The sequence below is a fragment of the Pleurodeles waltl genome, chromosome 7, assembly GCF_031143425.1.
Source record: "Pleurodeles waltl isolate 20211129_DDA chromosome 7, aPleWal1.hap1.20221129, whole genome shotgun sequence".
Taxonomy (NCBI): domain Eukaryota; kingdom Metazoa; phylum Chordata; class Amphibia; order Caudata; family Salamandridae; genus Pleurodeles; species Pleurodeles waltl.
Window position 1 is genome coordinate 1,101,001,165 of NC_090446.1, and position 21,869 is coordinate 1,101,023,033.

Genomic DNA, 21,869 nt, shown 5'->3' on the forward strand with positions numbered 1-21,869 from the left:
ACTTAATGAAAACAATAAAAAATGACACAACACCAGTTTAGAACAATAGGACATATTTATCTAAACAAAACAAGACCAAAACGGCAAAAATCTGACATACACAAGCCAAGTTATGAATTTTTAAAGATTAAACTCAAAAATAGCGCTTAGAAACACAAAATGCTTCGATGAGGTGTCGTGATGGAGTCGACACCAGCGGCGCCAGACACGGAGTCGCTTAGACCCCCAAGTACAGTACCTTTGGTGAAGAGTGAAAACAAGTCGATGCGCAAAGTCGGGGATCGCGGCATCTGTGCGAAACATTGAATCCGCGCACTTTGAGCGATGTCGGTCAAGACGTGGTGCGAAAACTTCCACGGAGTCGCGGACTTCAGCAGGGCTGCAGCGGCATCGGGCCTGCGAAGGTCGTCACGCTCCAGCGAAGATCACGGAGTCAGTTGCAGGTGGCGTCAAAGTAAAGTCTCTTTTGAATGTCCTGCCTTGCCCAGGCCAGGCCCCAGACACTCACCAGGGGGCGGAGACTGCATTGTGTGAGGACAGGCACAGCTCTTTCTGGTAAAAGTGACCACTCCTCCCCTCACTCCTAGCACAGTTGGCTCATCAGGAAATGCAGACTACACCCCAGCTCCCTTTGTGTCACTGTCTAGTGTGAGGTGCAACCAGCCCAACTGTCAAACTGACACAGACAGGGAATCCACAAACAGGCAGAGTCACAGAAACGGTATAAGCAAGAAAATGCTCACTTTCTAAAAGTGGCATTTTCAAACACACAATCTTAAAATCAACTTTATTAAAACATGTATTTTTAAATTGTGTGCTCAGAGACCCCAAACTCCACATGTCCATCCGCTCCCAAGGGAGTCTACACTTTAATCAGATTTAAAGGTAGCCCCCATTTTAACCTATGAGAGGGACAGGCCTTGCAACAGTGAAAAACGAATTTAGCAATATTTCACTGTCAGGACATTTAAAACACATTACTATGGGGGTCATTCTGACCCTGGCGGTCGGTGATAAAGCGGCGGCCAACCCGCCAACAGGCTGGCGGTCCAAAAAATGGAATTCTGACCCTGGCGGGAACCGCCAACAGAGCCCGCCACTGCACCTACGACACAGGGGAGGGGGGGGAGGAGGAAGGGTTACGGGCACACACATACGCATTACACCCAACCCCCAACTATCTACACACCAATGCAGAGCACCAAGTCAAAGTGACCCCACCCAAACCCCCCGGAATAACGAAAAGATATGATTAAAGTGAGAAACAACATTTATGTAAAAAATAGGTTCATTGAAGTCATGGTAAAATAGGAAAATGAATCAAAAAAATCCAAGTGTAAACATTGCGTAACCGATAAATAGAGGCAAAAAGTCCCGCACAGTCACTGAAATTTCAAATGTCCGTGGGCCAAAGTGTATCAACACATGGGCAAAGCCCACACAGGAGACCTGAGTCCGTTGGAGAGAACACTGCAGGGGCATCAGATGACAAAACTACAGGCACCTCAGGGGGAAGGGAAGGGGGGGCACCACAGCCACATGAGTCCACAACGCCAGATCGAAGAAGGGGCCACCATGCCCACTGTCCAATCCTGGGGAGTGCAAAGCCACAGTCTCTCAAGTCTCTACAGTGGGTGGCTTTCCCACTGTCATATCCTGGGGAGTGCAAAGCCACAGTCTCTCAAGTCTCTACAGTGGGTGGCTTGCCCACTGTCATATCCTGGGGAGTGCAAAGCCACAGTCTCTCAAGTCTCTACAGTGGGTGGCTTGCCCACTGTCATATCCTGGGGAGTGCAAAGCCACAGTCTCTCAAGTCTCACAAGTGGGTGGCTTGCCCACTGTCATATCCAGGGGAGTGCAAAGCCACAGTCCATCAAGTGGATAACAGTCTCCACAGGCAATGGAGGAGGCAGGGTGACCCGAGTGCAGCGTGAACATTAGCACGACACAGAACCGGCACTGTCATTGGGCCAGCGGTGCTTGAGACGGCGGGGCCCAGCGGAGCGGTGCTTGAGATGAAGGGCCCAGCGGAGCGGTGCTTGAGACGGCGGGGCCCAGCGGAGCGGTGCTTGACAGGAAGGGCCCAGCGGAGCGGTGCTTGACAGGAAGGGCCCAGCGGAGCAGTACTTGAGACGGCGGGGCCCAGCGGAGCGGTGCTTGAGACGGCGGGGCCCAGCGGAGCGGTGCTTGAGATGAAGGGCCCAGCGGAGCGGTGCTTGAGACGGCGGGGCCCAGCGGAGCGGTGCTTGACAGGAAGGGCCCAGCGGAGCGGTGCTTGAGATGAAGGGCCCAGCGGAGTGGTGCTTGAGACGGCGGGGCCCAGCGGAGCGGTGCTTGAGATGAAGGGCCCAGCGGAGCGGTGCTTGAGACGGCGGGGCCCAGCGGAGCGGTGCTTGACAGTAAGGGCCCAGCGGAGCGGTGCTTGAGACGGCGGGGCCCTGTTCAGCGGTGCCTTTCTGGACGGCGGGGCCCTGTTCAGCGGTGCTCCTCCCGGCGGTGCCCTGTTCAGTGGTGCCTTTCTGGACGGTGGGGCCCTGTTCAGCGGTGCCGTTCTGGACGGCGGGGCCCTGTTCAGCGGTGCCTTTCTGGATGGCGGGGCCCTGTTCAGCGGTGCCTTTCTGGACGGCGGGGCCCTGTTCAGCGGTGCCTTTCTGGACGGCGGGGCCCTGTTCAGCTGTGCCTTTCTGGACGGCGGGGCCCTGTTCAGCGGTGCTTGTTCTGTAAGTCTAGGGAGTCAGACCTGGCCACGACTCCCTGCTCAGTCGCCCTCCGACTGTGCAGTTGCTGGACCCTTCGGTGACGGTGTGCTGGGCCCTTAGGTGTCCTCCCTCACACCCGGGATGGGGCTTGTGGGGCCCTCCTGGTCCGCGCTCCTGCTGGCTGACTTCTCCGCCCTGCCGCCCTTGCCCTCCTTCGATCTGGCTCTCTGGCCCTTGCCTCCCCTGGATGTTGTGGCAGGTGAAGTGGCAGAACTTTGGTCCTTGGGGGCAGCCGTGTCAGTCGTCCCGCGGCGTCCCCTTACTTTACGGGTCCGCTTTCCAGGGGGGGGGCTGGCTGTCCCCTTGCTGCTGACCGATGTATCACTGCTGGCAAAGGGGGGACTCCAGAAGCCATGCACTACTGTGATCCTTGAAGCCGGGCTGGTGGTGGCTGAGGCGCTCCTGGGACTCTTAGCAGATGGAGGGGGGGGTCAGGGGAGGGAAAGAGGTCAAGAGTGGAGAGGTAAACTTTTTTAGGACCAGGGTAAAGGGTAGGTGTAGTGGTTATGGGAGTGGAGGAAGAGGAGGTGGTTGTAGGAGAGTCAGGTGTGCTGTCCTTGGGTGAAGGTGCATGGGCTGGAGGCTGTCGTGAGGTGCTTGGCTGTTGGGTGGGTGGCTGCCTGCGTTTGTGTGTCTTGGAAGAGGGGGGGACAGACACAGTGGGAGAGGACACAGGGGACGTGTAAATGGCAGTGGGGGTGGTGACTGCACGTGTGCGGACTGTACTGGAGGGTGTGGTGGTGATGGAAGTACTGGCTGTTGGTGGTGTGCATGTAGGTGTGAGTAGAGACGTCACAGGGAGGGAGGAGGGAGACGAGGAGGTGGGGGACACAGAGGTGGTAGTGGCTGTTGGCATGTCTGCATCTGGGTGTTGCTTGGGTGAATGTTTGTGTGATCTGTGGTGCTTATGTCTGGATGAGCTGCCCTTGGGTGTTGAGGTGTGTGCAGGCTGGTCTGATGGTGTGGGTGGGATAGGCAGAGGAACAGGAGACAGAGACAGGCTGGAGGCAGTTAGAAGAGGGAGGCTGGAAACAGGGACAATGGCTGCCGTCAGTGCTGAGGCCAGAGCATTGAACGATCGTTGATGGGCAGCCTGACCCGAATGAATGCCCTCCAGGTATGCATTGCTACGATGCACCTCCCTCTCTACCCCCTGGATGGCATTCAAAAGGGTAGACTGCCCAACAATGATGGTCTGTAGGAGGTCAATGACCTCCTCACTGAGGGCAGCAGGGGTAACAGGGGCAGGGCCTGAGGTGCCTGGGGCGAAGGAGACACCCGCCTTCTTGGGCGAGCGGGCACGGAGCGAAGGCGGAGGGGCTGCTGGGAGGGCGGAGCTGGTGCGCGGGGTGGCGGCTGTACCTGTAGAGGCGGGGGGCCCGGATGTTGCCGCCACCGCTAGGGAGCTCCCATCCGAGGACGTGTCGGTGTCGCTGGTGTCACCACGGCTCCCCGTTGTGAAGCTCCCCTCGCCCTCCGTATCACTGGTGGCCTCGGTGTCTGTGCCATGGCCCACCGGGGCCTGGTGAGTTGCAGCTCCCTCGTGCTCCGGTGCCAATTCTCCTCCGCCTGATGATGCTAATGCACACATGCACAAGAAGATAAAGCAAAAGGGTGGGGGGAGACATAAAAACAGGTTGAGTGCATGCATTGTCAACACCGTTGGCGGAGAGGACAGACACAGGAGCCTCATGCACTAAGCCGCGCAATCGGGGTACACTACTCAGTACTTGTGACTAGGCCAACAGGTCTAGGGACAACAAACGCGCACATGGGTGATGCAGGACCATGGATAGCTGTACTTGTCACCCTACAGAGGTGGGGGGTGGGGGCACAGGGACATGGCTAAAGCAGAGGACTACACTACAGAAAGCGCCCTGGCCTAATGTCACCCACAGCCCTCTTCCCCCACCCAGGCACCTCCACTGCGCGTAAAGATAGCTGAATGTGCTGGTACTCACCCCCTTGTGTCTGCTGTGATGTCCTCACGCGCCCATCCAAATCGGGGTAGGCCACCGCCAGGATCCGGGACATCAGGGGGGTCAGGGTACGACTGGCACCCCTCCTAGGTTGGGAGGCCATCCCCAGCAGTGACTCAGCGGTCTTCCTGGTCCCGCGGCGGATGTCCTCCCACCTCTTGCGGCAGTGGGTGCCCCGTCTGTTGTGGACCCCCAGGGCCCGGACTTCCTTGGCGATGGCACGCCAAATGTCGACTTTCTGATGGGCGCTGACCTATTTGACATGTACAGGGTGGAAATTGAAATATCATCAATTTTCCGCATGATAGATGCGATTGGCCCCCCCTCCCCAACCTTGCCATGTGGCACATGCTCTCATCTGTCGTGCCTTGCACTCGTCATTGTCTCCCCACCCCACCATCTTACATCCACCATACACAACCCAGGCATAGCCCATTCAACGTGCACACAGTGTACTTACCTGTTGGTCTGGAGGACCGTAGAGTCGCGCATACTGGGGCAGGACCCCATCCACAAGTTTCTCCAACTCTTCTGTAGTGAAGGCAGGGGCCCTTTCCCCAGTCGCAGCAGCCATTGTATCTCCCAGACCGAGGTCACAGCAGCACTTGCAGTATAGGTCCTCTCCTGTGGATGATCAGGTCTCGAGTGATTAACCAGATAGAAGATGGCGGTCACGCCCGCGGCGGCTCGTACCGCCGCGGTGCGTTCCGTGACCGCCGGCGCAGCTAGTCATTGGCTCGTGAAACCCATAGGGTTTGATGTTAACCAATGCGGCTTTGCGCCACGGTCTTCGACCGCCTACCGCCACGGTGTGTCACGCCAGCGCATTGACCTCACATCCCACTGTCACACTTCTCAGGTCAGGCAGCCGCCATTACAAGGGACCACAGGGCTTAATTACTACTGCGTCACACAGGCCTAGGCCCTGCATTGCCACTCATACCAGCCATTCAATGCATTGAGAATCGTGTACTGTGCAAGCTGTAGTTACGTACCTGTGGGTTGCTTGACTCTGTGCTCCATGTTGTCCTTCCTAGGCACCGTCCGCTGCGACTTGCGAGGAGAAGGATGAATCCTCCCGTGTACCGACCGCTGGTGGACCTGTCGACAATGGAGGAACGTCATATAATACTTCGCTACCGACTTGACCGAGCCACTATACTTGAACTGTGTGCCCAGCTGGAGCCTGCACTGATGTCCCATCCGCCAACCCACAGGAATTCCCCCTCTGGTGCAGGTTCTGTCAGTCCTCCATTTTTTGGCAAGTGGGTCTTTTCAGACAACAGTGGCCATGTCATCAGGGATGTCTCAGCCTATGTTTTCTAAGATTTTGTCCAGAGTGTTGTCTGCCCTGACGAAATACATGCGGAGCTACATTATTTTCCCTGAGAAGGGTGATTTGGCCACTGTGAAGGCTGACTTCTATGTCCTTGGACATATCCCCAACATCATTGGTGCCATTGATGGGACCCATGTGGCCTTAGTACCCCCAAAAGACGATGAGCAGGTGTACAGAAACAGGAAAAGTTACCATTCGATGAATGTCCAGGTGGTCTGTTTGGCTGACCAGTACATCTCCCATGTAAATGCCAAGTTCCCTGGGTCAGTGCATGACGCGTATGTTATGCGAAATAGCAGCATCCCTTATGTGATAGAACAGCTACAGAGACACCGTGTGTGGCTAATAGGTGACTCTGGTTACCCCAACCTGCCGTGGCTACTGACCCCAGTGAGGAATCCCCGGACCAGGGCAGAGGAACGGTACAATGAGGCCCATGGGCGATCTAGGAGGATCATAGAAAGGACCTTCGGCCTCCTGAAGGCCAGGTTTAGGTGCCTGCATATGACAGGGGGATCCCTAATGTACTCACCAAAGAAGGTGTGCCAGATCATCGTGGCCTGCTGTATGCTTCACAATTTTGCATTGCGACGCCAGGTGCCTTTTCTGCAGGAGGATGGTCCAGATGGTGGTGTGGTTGCAGCTGTGGAGCCTGTGGAGAGTGAAGAGGAGGAAGACGACGGGGACGACACGGACAACAGGGACACAGTCATACAACAGTATTTTCAGTAGCACCCAGGTAAGAATCCCCCACGCCATTTTACATTTACTTCTGGCCTCCTGCATCTCTACTTTCTGTGTTTCCCCCCAGTTCCTTTCAACTGAATTGTGACTTTCCCTTGGCTTTTCAGAGCTGTATGACCCACTGCGTGACTTCTGGTTTGTTCGGCCATGGAGTAAACCACATTGACATTGGTATGTTGTCATCACAATGTAACTGAACATTTTTGGACCGTTATGTGTAATACATTTGTAAAGAATACAAGCAGACTCCTGAGTGTTTTAAGTGCAATTAGTGATTTATTTAAAGTGCTACATATAGGTCCATGATAGTAAAACGGTGATGGGTGGGGGTGGAGTGATGTCCATGGCAGAGTCCAGTTCTCGGTCGCACAGGTGCACTGTCCATATGCCTGTGGAAGGATGGAGCAGGGGCAGTTCAAGGTTGGACAGGGTGATGATGTGGGACAGTAGAATGACATCCGGGTGGATCTTAGGCTGGCGGGGGTCTTGGCATCCTACTCTGTCTTCCTTTGTGATCTCAGGCTCCTCTTGCGGGGTGGGGTTCTGGTGGCCCGTCGTTGTGTGGGGGCCTCCTGTCCACTAGCGCCGGCGGAGGTGGTAGGCTGTTCCTGGTCCGGGCTGGTGACAGGGGCCCTTTGGGGTGCCACATGGTCCCGCAATGTGGTGACTATTAGGTTCAGGGCCTGGACGATGTTCCTGAGCTCCTCTCTGTACCCCATGTACCGTTCCTCCTGCTGTGCCTGGATCTCCTGGAACCTGGCCAGTACCGTCGCCATCGTCTCCTGGGAGCGGTGGTATACTCCCATGATGGTGGTGAGGGCCTCTTGGAGAGTCGGTTCTCTGGGCCTGTTCTCCCCCCCCCCGTCGCACTGCAGCCCTTCCAGTTGCCCTGTTTCCCCGGGCCTCTGTCCCCTGGACGATGTGCCCACTACCACTGCCCCCAGGTCCCTGTTGTTGTTGGGGTGTTGGGTCAGCCTGGGTGCCCTGTAGTGGCGGACACACCGCTGATTGACCTGTCCTGGAGACAGAGGCATGGGCCCGCTGGGTGGGAGCTGTGCTGATATTCCCAGAGGGGGTTAGGTCTGCTGTGGCCTGTGTCTGTGTGTGGGGAACCGACTGTCCAGAGGTCCCCGATGGTCCGGGCTGGTCATCAGGTTCCAGGTCGACAGAGCTGCTGTCCTCACTGCGGGCCTGTTCTGGGGGTGGGATGGACATATCTGGACCCTCCTGGCTGGTGTGTTGGCGTTCGGGCCCTGCAGGTGTGAAAGAGTATGGTTATTGCTTCTGTGTGTTCCATGGTGTGTGATTTGTGGGTGCCCTTGTCCCCCAGTGCTGGCATTCCCTTGTGGCAGGAGTTGTGAGGGTGGTTTGTGGGGGGGGATGGGTATGTGCAGTGGTCATGCATAGGTGATGGGTTTCCATGGTTTGTGTTGGCATTCAGGGTTTGGTTTTGGATTGGGTGGGTTGTGCTGGTGAGACATTGGCAGGGAGGATGTGTGCTGGGGGGTTGGGGGTGAGGGTGGGGGGGTGGGTTGGCATGCTGGTGGTTGGGGGGGGGGAAGTAGTTGAGACTAGACTTACCAGAGTCCATTCCTCCACCTACTCCAGCGAGGCCCGCAGGATGCAGGATGTTAAGGACCTCTTGCTCCCATGCTGTGAATTCGGGAGGGGTGGGTGGTGGTCCGCCGCCAGTCCTCTGCACAGCGATGTTGTGTCGTGAGACCATCGACCGTACCTTCCCCCGTAGGTCGTTCCAGCGCTTTCTGATGTCTTCCCGGTTTCTGGGATGCTGTCCCACAGCGTTGACCCTGTCGAAGATCCTCTGCCATAGCTCCGCCTTCCTGGCTATTGTGGTGTGTTGCACCTGTGTGCCGAAGAGCTGGGGCTCTACACTTATGATTTCCTCCACCATGACCCGGAGTTCTTGGTCCGAAAACCTGGGGTGTCTTTGGGGTGCCATGGGGTGGTGTGGATGAGGTGTGGGGTGGTGTTTGTGGTGATGTGAGTGGTGGTGTGTGGTGATGTGTGCGTAGATGTGGTGTGGTTGATGATGTTGGGTTCCTGTGTGTGTTGGGGTTTTCGATTGCTGTGCTCGCTCTCTCTCTCTCTATCGCCTTCTCTCCGATTTCCAACTAGTGGGGGTTTGTGGGTGATGTGGGTGTGTGTTTTATAGTTGCTTGGATGTGTGGGGGTGGTGTTTGTATGTGTATCAGGTGTGTGTATTTCAAATTGTCCAATGTGGCTGGGTTTTGGAGCTGGGTGTGTATTTTGACCGCGGCGGTGTGTACCGCCAATGGAATACCGCGGTTGAATGACCGCCGTGTGGATTCGTGGGTCGTAATGGCATGGGCGTGTTTGTGTTGGCGTGGCGGTGGAGGTTTGGTCATCTCCAGTTTATCGCTGCCCGCTGATGAGGCGGCCTTCCGTGGATGTCGGGTTTTTGGCGGCTTGGCAGCTGTGGGTCAGAATGACCGTGGCGGGTTACCGCGGCCGCGGCGGTAGAATGGCGGTCTTCTGACCGGCGGTAAGAGCCTTTTACCGCCGAGGTCAGAATGACCCCCTATATGTCCTACCTTGACCATACACTGCACCCTGCCTTTGGGGTTACCTAGGGCCTACCTTAGGGGTGTCTGACATGTAAGAAAAGGGAGGGTTTAGGCCTAGCAAGTGGGTACACTTGTCAAGTCGAATTTACAGTTTAAACTACACACGCAGACACTGCAATGGCAGGTCTGAGACGTGATTACAGAGCTACTTATATGGGTGGCACAACAGTGCTGCAGGCCCACTAGTAGCATTTTATTTACAGGCCCTGGCACCTCTAGTGCACTTGACTAGGAACTTACTAGTAAATCAAATATGCCAATCATGGATAAACCAACTACATACAATTTACACAGAGAGCATATGCACTTTAGCACTGGTTAGCAGTGGTAAAGTACTCAGAGTTCAAAAGCCAACAGCAACAGTTCAGAAAAAATAGGAGGCAGGAGGCAAAAAGATTAGGGATGACCCTGCATAAGCAAAAAAGTCCAACAGTGCCCATGTGGCCTGAGCTGGTGCTACCGGGTACTCCTACGGGTGAAGATGATCTGTTCCACATCTTCATCCTCTGATGTGTGTGTCATCTCCTCTGCCCTTGATGGTGGTGCTGGTGGTTTTGAGGGGGCAACACAAACTTCAGTGGTTGGAGAAGTGGACACCAAATTCCAGGTAGCTGCCATCTGTGGAACTACATATGGCATAACTGCAGCAAGGAGGAGCTGCTGATTATTGAGTAAGGCAGCAACATCCCTTTGGTAGCCAGCCATGTCTGGCCTGAGGGAGCCCAGCTCCTGGTGCATCGAGTCCAGCTTGTTGTCATGCTGTGAGGCAACTCCCTCACAGCAGTGGTTAGGTCCTTTACATACTGTTGGACTCCTTACAGTAGGGATTGTGTGACTTGTATGGCTGCTGTCTGTTCTGCGGACGTCATCATGCACATGCGCATCCCCTCAAGGCTGGAGCCATAGTTTGCATCACCACCCGCACCTCCTTGGCCAGCTCCCATTGTACTCTCACTACTGTCCTCTCAAAGGTGGTCCTTGTCTCATCAGAGTCCTCAGCTGTGTTTGAGCTGGCAGGTCATACTTTTGGGGTGGTAGGTGGGTCCTCTGGGATGGCTGCTACATGTATGCTCCTCCTTGCGACTGGGGGTGGTGTCTGGAGGGATCCCAGGACATCTTGGAGGGTTTCCTGGCTGATGGTTGTCAGCTGGTCATCCAGGTCATCAGGGTATTCCAGGACAGACAGATCCACAGGAGAGCCATCGTCCTCTGCAATGAGATATTGTACAATTAGTGTGTCTGTGTTGTGACAGTTGTAATATGACATCAATTACTTCCTATTGGTGGAACATTGTCATGTTAGCTCCCATGCATTGTTCCTGTCATTAATGTTGGCAGTCTCTCAGCACTATGCCTCACCTGCATGTCACATGTAGTGTGGGCAGTTTGGGCAATTGTCTGTGTCACATCTTCTAGGTGTGGGTTCTGTCCAAATTGTGGCTTGCCACCTACTTTTCCTCATCAACCCTCCCTCTGCTTCCATTAGCATGGTGAGGCCTTGCAATGATTGTTGTTGTGCTGATGCCACAGCACCACACATAACAATATGGCCCTGTCCCAGTCTATCATTTTTCACATACACCTATGTGGTGCTAAGACCTAGCACCACACCATGTATGGCATTTCTATGAGACAATGCAGGTGAGACCATTGTTAGTTTCTCATGTTGATGTTTGAGTATTTGTGCTACATTACATTGCATAAATAGGCCTGCCAGATTTCCTGTGTGACTGTGCAGGTGTTTGCCTTTCCTACACACATATGTCCTCCCCCTCAATGCAGTTGTCTTAGCACTATGACACCTGAGATGTTGCATGGTGGCATTGCCGCTATTGTGACACAGGCACAGGGGTAAACCCTAGAATGGGCAGCCTGGGTATGAGATTACTGCTGTGTACATCATTATGTATGTGACAGTGCCTGATGGTTATTGAGTTTATTGACATGAGCAGTTGACAGGAGTTGCACTTGGATATGGATTGATCACGTAGTCATACTGAACTCTAATTTTTAGTGTGTTTGTGCCATGGGCACCTAACTTCCATTTCCTAATTGACCAGCGCACACAGCACAGGTAGTAGTGGCAACTGTTGTCAATAGTAAATGCCACTTGAGCCAATAGCCTGAGACTGGGCATTGTCCTCTAGTTTACATTCTGATAATAGCAGCTGTCCTGTGACACCAGACCAGTTTTACGTTCTACCCTACCCTCCTGGTCTGATTCAGCATTTCCAGCAGCCTTGACTTGGCGGTGTACCCCCATGCAAAGGTTGTTGGTGTTGTGTTGTGCTGTGCCCCTGGATGCCCCTGCACAGCCCATGCCCCGGGCATGGGCAGTGCAGGGAGTCCCGTGCCGTGCCCCTTTGCCCTTTCCACTGCCTGATTTGCAGAGCTGACATGCATTGTGAAGTAGGTATTTGCTGCCCCCTTCTTGCACTTGAAATTTAGGCATTTTGGTCCCCCATGCAACTTACCCTGCATATGTGTTGTTTCCTGGTAGTCTGCGCTGTCTTGTCCTGAAATACCAGTGACAATTTCCTCCGGGATGACGGCTGTAACCATCTCCTCCATTTCGTCCAAGTCCTTTTGTGGTGCTGGACTCCCATCTCCGGTCTGCAGTGCTGCCTTCCTGTTCCTTGCCAGTTTTTCCTTTGTCCTGCGCTTGCAATCATGCCAGCATTTCTTGCACTCAGTGACAGTTCTCCTGACCTCTGCCACACTGTTAAGTCTGTCCACAAACTGTTGCCAAATTGCCTCTCTCCTCCCAATTGGCAATTTAGAGGTGATGAAGAGTTGATGCTGGTCCTCCGTCACCTCTCTCACCAGAATTTCATTCTCCTCTGCGCTGAAGCAACACTTACTCTTCTTCTCGTCTCTCCCGGGGTCTTGTCTGTGTCCTCCTGGCTGGTTCCTGGTTGTCTGGGGTCTCCCTGGGGTGTCTCCTGGCTTCTGGGATCCATTTTGGGGCTCCTTAGCACTGTTTGCTCTGTTTGCGTTGCTTTTTGACGCCATTGTGAGGAAAAATGGCGCATATCCAGTTTGCGATGATTTTCCATGACGCAAACCAGATTAGAGTCATTTTTCCTGCGCTTATGTCATTTTGCCTTATGACAAGGCACAATGGTTAGCTGCAGGAAAAATGACTCTAACCTATTCTTAGCGCCACCCAGCGTCAAAGTATAAATTTGACACACAGGATGCGTTAAGAAATTATGCGCGCCAGTGCTAAAAGATTTTACAAAAAACTCGTTAACGCAGTTTTGCATCAAAAAGTATACATTTGGCCCCTTGTGTTTTAATATCACTCAACTTCTTCAGTTCCTAAAGGATACATGTTCAAATACACCCACCACTAAATGGTAATGTAGGTACAAAAATTGATTTTGGCTTGAACTCACTTGGACAATTACAATCTAATGCCATGTCAAAATTATCAAGGTTTAAAATTGGGTCTGGATCAGTCTCCGTGTCCTCATTCAAAGTACTAAGGGTGTGTAGCAGATACTGATGGTCAGTTTGGATTGTGGGATTGAAGGATTTGGTGATCTATTGTTTTGATCCAAGCCACTTTTTCAGTTTGAGTTTCCAGTTAAATTTAAAAAGGTTTATACAGCTCTGCATGAGATCTAAATCTGTTGCAGGGCAAAAGGAAAGACCTAAAGACAACACCTTCTTGTGTGTATCAGTAAGTAAATAGTCTGAGAAAATTTACCACAGTTTAGTTCAGGTCCTTCATTTTGATGCCAGTTTCCCTCTTGCCTTCACTCCAAATGAGGGTTTGTTGTTTTTTGTTTTTCTTGTGACTTGCCCTTTGATCATTTTCCACCACAACCCCTTCCTCTGGAGATTTGGTATTGATCTTGAATCTGATCTTTCCAGCTCCAAAAATTGAAATTCCCATAAAAAAGTATTTTTTATACTGGTGTTCTCTGATCCCATTGAAGCATCTCTATTTGTTAGTGCTACTGTCATCCTGTGGTCCAGTTTCCACCGTGGGCACCATTACTTGTCCTTTTAGTTGTTTATTTACTGGTATGGATTAATGTGCTTCCTGTCCTTTGCAGAATTGGTCAAATCTTTTTGTGAAAGTTAATATTTGGCCATTTTGGCAGTCTTTAAAGTCCTGGTAGAATTTCCTTTGTTTTTTGTTTTTTTATCTCCTCTTCAAGTTCATCAAGTTTGTTATTAATTCTCTCCACCCCCTCTGTGAATTCTTGTTGAGAGGTTACTTTTTGCAACTCTGCAGTCAATTCATTAATGAGTGCCAACAGTTTGTGTCTATCATCCATGTATATTTAATAAAGATTTTCAGCATTGACATTAAACATGCATGTGAATTAGGGGGCCTTTCTTGCAGCATCCCTGAGTCTGGTTCCTGGTAGGCTAGGACAGTAAATATTCTTAGGCCCCTTGGAATTTGTTCACAATCCATGTATTTCTGTGGTGAAGCTGCTTCCCACCATTTTGCTTATTCTTTTATGAAAGTTGTGTCCAGCTTGTCTCATAATTGTTGCGTAGAGAGGGGGCTAGCTATCTGTTCCTTATTGTCACTCAGGTTGTCAATCACAGAAATAGCTTTGTGTGAAAAAAGGAATGTGGCAACCTCCTGTCTTTTGGTTTCCCTAGCTCCTGACATTTGTTTTATGTTGTTTCACATGAATTACCAGCAACCAATCTGAAATAACCCACATAGGCCTTGTGTGACAATAGCGTACACACAGGCTCCATTCATGCTCTGCACATAAATCAGGTTGCAGCATCTCCCAAGCTTCAACTGTGATTTGACCAGGAGTAGCTGATGTTTCCTGGTTCTCCTCACCTTTACTACCATGACCACATTGAGCCGTTTGTTTAAGGTGCTGCTCCCCATATGGGTCATCTGGCCTCCAGTACCATAATGTGAACCAGGCTTACCTCGACGAACCCTTGTGTGCAAATGGAGCATATGGCAACATTCTCCTGTTTGTTAATCATAAAAAAGTCCCAAGCTGGGGAGGGGTACTTTCTTAGTGGGCCACTGGCAATGCCTGAAGACGAACTGGAGGAAGATGCTCGCGGGTGTGTTGATAGCCTCTCTGCAGTGCACACGTGTACTGAGGTATTGGTTGGTGCAGGTCTCTGCTTAGGCCTAACAAATATGGGTGCTGGCGGTGCTGTCTATGCTACATCCCTCCGAGCAGGTTGGATAGTAATGTCAAACTCCTCTGTGCCAGCTTCTACAATGACTGTTTCACTGTCACCTTTATCATCATCATCCCCTTCCAAGATTCTAAGGCTTTCTGGAACTATTCTTTTTCCTTGTCTCTCCAGGCGTCTCCCGGACTCTGCAGGGGTACACTCCATGACCCTATCATCATCATCAGAAGTGGTGCTTGGAGAAGATTGTGGAATAGTAGCTTTCATTTTTTTTGCTGGAGATCTAGGAGCCCTTGATTCTAAAATAGAAGGTTCTTGATCACCAGAAGGTTCAACCTCCTTTTATGCTCCAACTTTGCGAAGCTCTGGCTGCGGCTGCTGTCTACTTTGCTCTGTTTCCTGAACCGATTAGGTACTACTTTTTGAAAGGGACGAATCCAATTCAACATCACTGTTCGTTGAGGTCTCCATGATTGCAGTGGCTTCCTCACTGACAGACATCATCTTGGGCTTGAGTTTGGGTGGTGCTGTTGTTGATGCTGGAGTGTTCCTAGGTTCCTCCCCAGAGGCCGGTGTGACAGCAGGCACACGTCTCCCAGAAAAACTTGCGATTGGCACGCCACTGGCAGAAAGCTGCTTCTTCTCACTGGCCACTTTCTTGGGAGTAACTTTCTTTGGGGCCATCTTAACTTGGTCTAGGTTTGCAGTGGCACTAAGATGCACAAGCAAAAGATTTTGGTGCCTGTGGTCCGAAGTAACTGTAGGGCCTTCTCTTTGGCAGTACTGCGGGTGATGTGGGATCTCATTTAAAAACAACCAAGCAAGAAAAATATGTAGTTAATGAAATGTGGCATGCCATTGTTGCAGCAGGTTGAAAATAGTACAAAGAAATGCAATATTAGTGTGGTTGATTACTTATGTAATAAGCCTTGCATTTATTGAAAAGGTAAACCACACCCCACACCATAAAACACTGATATTTAAAATCAGACAGCACAACAGGCAGATCTAGCTCTTTGCTTTATTTACTTCTGTTTTAGGAGACACCAAGGGTATTCAGAGAGAGGTGCATGGGTAAATGGAATATTTTTTTAAATAAAATATCCTATGGTGCAAGGTGGTCCAGGGTAAATGCTTAGGTGGATGGATGGAAGGAGGAATGGAATGGATCGGATGGCTGGATCAAGGCAAAATCAAGATAAAAAAGAGATTAAAAATTAAAATAAAAAAGTAAATACAAATTAAAATGGCATACAAATTAAATTACAATTAAAAATAAAAAGGTAAAACAAATAGAAAAAAATAGAAACTTCAAAAACAAATGATCAATAACTAACGATGTTTGTATGTAAGCCTATGTCAACTCAAAGACACACTGACTTAACAATGTACGCATAAAATGGCTGCCAGCCAGCCGCATGGTCAAACAACAGCAAGGAGGAAGCATGGAGATCAAAGAAAACATGCAAGCCTATTGCAAGGGACACTGGCTGCATAGACAAAATGGCTGCCAGCCAACCACACTGTCAAACAACAAGGAGCAAGGAGGCATAGCAAACAAAGATCACACGTAAGCCTATTGCAAAGGGACACTTACTGCATACACAACATGGCTGCCATCCACATGATCAAACAACAACAACAAGGAATTAGGAGGCATGGCAAACAAAGAGCACATGAAAGCCTATGATAAAGGACACTGGCTGGATGGACAAAATGGCTGTCAGCCAGCCACATAGTCAAACGACAACACCAAGGAGCAAGCATGGAGAACAAAGAACACATGTAAGCCTATGGCAAGGAACTCTGGTTACATGGACAAAATGGCTGCCAGGCAGCCATGTGGTCAAACAACAACAGCAAGGGGCAAGGAGGCATGGAAAACAAAGAAAACATGCAAGCCTATGTCAAAGGGCACTGGCTGAATGGACAAAATGGCTGCTAGTCAGCCACATAGTCAAACAACAAAAACAAGGATCAAGCATGGAGAACAAAACACACATGCATGCCTATAGCAAGGAACACTGGCTACATGGACAAAATGGCTGCCAGTCAGTCACATGGTCAAAAAACAACAAGGACAAAGGAGGCATGGCAGACACAGAACACTTGCAAGCCTATGGCTAAGGGATACTGGCAGAATGCACAAAATGGCTGTCAGTCACATGTTCAAACAACAACAACAAGGAGAAAGGAGAAAGGAGGCATGGTAAACAAACGTGCAAGCCTATGGCAAAGGACACTGGCTGGATGGACACAATGGTCAAACTACATTGTCCTATGCCTTCAAATATTATTTCCCCACAATATATATAAACTTTTTGCAAAATAGGCAACATTTTAAATGTAAGTTAATCCAATGCCATTCCTGCCCTAGTTGAAGTTTTAAAAACATGTTTATTCATCCAAGCAATTTTTCAATCATCCTTTCATTCTTCCTACTATAATCACCTATAGCCACCATGATTTTAGCTTTACATTCTCCGATCCATTCTTTCACCACAATTCACAATCCTCATTATCCATCCATTCAGTATCCACTATCCACCCTTTCTTTCAATCATCCTTTCACCCAATCATCCTTTCACTATGGTGACAGGAAGACATAGGAGTCTGCATTGCAATGGCCTCTTAAATAATCAGCCAAAGTGAGGGCATCTGAGTATGATGATGTAGCGCAGAGCACGTGCCTAGCTTTAACTGGATCAAGTAATAAATAATATTCTTAATGTAAGCTAAACGTACCTTACCTCTGAGTGCCAGCAGCATGCTATTCAGAAAAAAAGTTAGCATTGTAGAATACAAACACAATCATATATTAATACTTACTGACCCCCAAAATCTCCATCCCTAGCAGGTCAAGCAGGTCCTCCTCACGGACAATTATGTCTACCTAGCGGTGTTTCAGCTGCTGGGTGGTACGCTGGACATGGGTGGTAAACCCAAACACAACTGCCCACCCTAGCCCAATGCAGCCAGCGCTCCCGCAGAGGGTAACCACTGCCAGGCCTGCTGTCAGCATGGAGAGGTGGTGGTGCTGCACGTAGGAAACCAGTGCTGCCACCTCCTCCTCACAAAAGGTGTACCGGGGCTGCCTCCTTTGGGGGTGCTTCCACCCACAAGGTGGACGGCTGCTGCTGGCTGTCCGGGGCGTGGTGCTGGTGTTGCCGATCTCCTGTTCGCCAGCACCTCCCTGCTCTGACATGGTGCTGGGTGGTGGGGTGAAGAAAAGAAACAGGAGGAGAACTGAGATAGGAAGAAATAACTAAGAAAGTAAAGGGAAAAAGAAACAAAATATAAAGTCACAAAAAGCATGAAAAAATGTCAAAAACATTAAAATACACAGACACAAAACGACACATTAGTGCAATGAATAAAAATGAGGGGTAGATTAGTTAGGAGGGTGGAGGATTGAAAAGATTATTAAGCGTGAAAAACAAGATGGCCTCACCCATGCGAACTGCATGGTGCTGTTTGCACATGATTTTGAACGCAAGAACATGCTTCGTTTTGTGTTTGACGAAAAATGCAATGTGAACTGGTGCGATGGGGAACTCTGCTCACCTGCAGAACTCCATGTAGCACAGCGGAGTTTTTTTGCCACTCAGCGGAGTTGCAGGTAGTACAACTCCGCGCACTGTGCCCAGGTCTAATTTTAATGCACTAACCAGTATTTTTCATGTACAAACCAACTTATGATTGCCAACCGGAATATTCAGTTTATGGGTTTCTAAAAGTGCAGGTGGTTGTGTTCTGGCCCCAAATTGGGGCTCAAATCATTCCAAAGTCTGGGACCTTGTGCTCTGAAGGATACACTAGCATTTCTAGTTATTTGAAAGTTAGCTACTTAATGAGATTTGAATCAGTGGAACAGAGGCCTCTGGTAATGATGTAAGATGGGGACACATTTTGTATGTAGTTTCAGCCATTACTCAAATACACCTTATACATGGTACAAAGCAACTTGAATGCAATCCCTCATTACATCAACAGATAGTTCAGAGCCTTCAGAACTCTTTTAAGGGTACATAATTATGTCTCTGAGGAAAGAGCAAGAAGCTTATTTTTATGGATAAACTTAAAGGGCTAGAGTGGTTGTCTAATTCCACAAAATGGCTCATCCTCATCAGAAAAGGGTTGAGATGACGAACAAGGGAGCTCACTGTAATACATGTTGCAACATTTGTGTTTCATAATTTGCATTAGAAATGTTATCATATAATAAATAGGATGTACAATAATAAGAACAGTATTTTGCTAACACATAATGCATACATTCCTGTACAGATGTATCTAAGCAGAACTTTGCATAGTACATAAACATATTACTGTCATTTTATAAAGACCAGAGGCCTACTTCACAATGTAAACTCAGTTTAGACCTAAAGTCAAACTTTACTCACAGTAAAGTTAGACGTTTTGGTCTAAGTTTAGACCAAGTCTGAACTTAGATCAAAAGTCTACCTTTACTACAACTAAACATAGACTTTAGGGGGTCAATTCACAAATGTAAACCTAGACCAAAAGTCCAAGGGCCTCATTCACAAAGGTAAACTTCGACCAAAAGTCTAAGTTTATACCAAAAGTGTTCACACTTTTGGTCTACACTTAGACCAAAAGTGAAAACTTTGAATGAAAGTCTAAGTTAGACTTTTATACCATGTTTACACTTTTGGTCTAAATTTAGACCAAAAGTGTAAACTTGGACTGAAAGTCTAAATTTACAAGTAGTAAAGTTAGAATTTTGGTTTAAGTTTACACTTTTGGTCTAAACTTAAACTAAAAGTCTAAACTTGGACCAAAAGTCTAACTTTATTATGAGTAAAGTTAAAACTTGTGTCCAAGTTTAGACTTTGGGTCTAAACTAAGACTTTTGGTCTAAGTTTACCTTTGTGATCAGAGTCTTTAGTCTAAGTTTAGATTTCTGGTCTGAACTTAGAACAAAAGTTTAGCTTTACTATGGGTAAAGCTAGACTTTAGGTCCACACAGACTTTTGATCTAAGTTTACATTTGTCAATTGGGCCCTAAGTGGTACAGAACTGTACATCTTAACAAAAATAGGGCAAGACTATTTGCACAGTTGTGATGGTTATGCAATGCTCAGTGACGCAAATTGAATTAGTTGCAGTTTATATTACAGAAGTACATCTACAACATGACTAGAAATAGCTAGAAATAATGGTTTGTGAAATCATAGGCTGCACATGTATGGCTTGAAAATTATAGAGAAGTGAACCTCGATATAATAACAATTTGTGCTATATTTCATATTACCTTGAACACCGTCACATTTTACTTTTGAAAACTGTTAGACATCGATATATCTAGTCTCTATTATGCACACAGAAAATATAGGGGGTCATTACAACCCGTGGGGACGGTGTTAAAGCGGCGGTAAGACCGCAAAAAGGCCGGCGAAAAAAAAAGGGAATTATGACCGTGGCGGAAACCGCCAACAAAAACAGCCACTTTAACACTCCGACCGCCACGGCAGTACAGGCAAACAGCGCGGCGGTCACCGCCAACAGACAGGCGGGAGACAAAGTACCGCCCGCAGTATCACAACCTACCAATCCGCCACCTTTTCCGGGGCGGATTCACTGTGGATAAAAACACGGTGGAAACAGCCATTTCAATGGGAAAATGCTCACCTCTACACACTCCACGAGGAAGGAGGACACCATGGAGCCGGAACTCCAAATACTCCCTGCGAAAGTCTTCCTGCTCCTCTACGATCATCATCAGCGCCGGCGCCGAAGACAACGGTGAGTACTGCACCTACGACATAGTGGAGGGGGAGGCAAAAGTCATGGACACACACACGCAACACCCCCACCCCCACCCGACCCTCACCCAATACAACATACACACCAATGCATATCCAAACATAACAGTAACAACCCCAATAACCCCCGAAAGAATGCAAAGACAAAAGCAAATGAGTGCAATCATTGTAATGTATCAAAATACAGTAAGCAAATATATACAGATATAATTTCACATTCAAGCAAAATATACATCACGATTAGTAGTGCAGGTATACACCATTCAATGTCCGTGGACCACTGGGCCCAAAATGCATGGGCGAGGCCCACACACGATACCTGAGCAAAACGGAGAGAACACTGCAGGGGCATCAGATCGAAATACAACAGGCACCTCAGGGGGAAGGGAAGAGGGGAAGCCGGATGAGAGCACCACGCCAGATCCACGAGGGGGCTCCATGCCCATTGATGGATCTTGGGGAGTGCAAAGCCACAGTCTCTCAAGTCTCTAAAGTGGGTGGGTTGCCCACTGTACCATCCTGGGGAGTGCAAAGCCACAGTCTCACAAGTCTATACAGTTGGTGGGTTGCCCACTGTACCATCCTGGGGAGTGCAAAGCCACAGTCTCTCAAGTCTCTACAGTGGGTGGGTTGCCCACTGTACCATCCTGGGGAGTGCAAAGCCACAGTCTCTCAAGTCTCTACAGTGGGTGGTTTGCCCACTGTACCATCCTGGGGAGTGCAAAGCCACAGTCTCTCAAGTCTCTACAGTGGGTGGGTTGCCCACTGTACCATCCTGGGGAGTGCAAAGCCACAGTCTCTCAAGTGGATAACAGTCTCCACTGGTTCTGGAGGGGGACAGGTGCCCAGAGTGCTTCATCCTGTTAAGGACTGAGGTAGTGGATGCTGTTCTCCACTGGTTCTGGAGGGGGACTGGTGCCCAGAGTGCTTCATCCTGTTAAGGGCTGAGGTAGTGTATGCTGTTCTCCACTGGTTCTGGAGGGGGACTGGTGCCCAGAGTGCTACATCCTGTTAAGGACTGAGGTAGTGGATGCTGTTCTCCACTGGTTCTGGAGGGGGACTGGTGCCCAGAGTGCTTCATCCTGTTAAAGACTGAGGTAGTGGATGCTGTTCTCCACTGGTTCTGGAGGGGGACTGGTGCCCAGAGGGCATCACTCTCCCCGTGACAGTCCCAGTTCCATCACTGCCCCTGCCGCACATGGGCTAGCGGTGCTTGAGTTGGCGGTGCTTGCCCTGTTCAGCGGTGCTTGACTTTGCTGTCTCTGACCTGTTCAGCGGTGCTTGCCAAAGCGGTCTTTGCCCTGTTCAGCGGTGCTTGCCCTGTTCAGCGGTGCTTGCCATGGCGGTCTTTGCCCTGTTCAGCGGTGCTTGACTTTGCTGTCTCTGATCTGTTCAGTGGTGCCTGAGTTGACGGTGCTTGCCCTGTTTAGCGGTGCTTGCCCTGTTCAGCGGTGCTTGACTTTGCTGTCTCTGACCTGTTCAGCGGTGCTTGCCATGAGCGGTCCTTGCCCTGTTCAGCA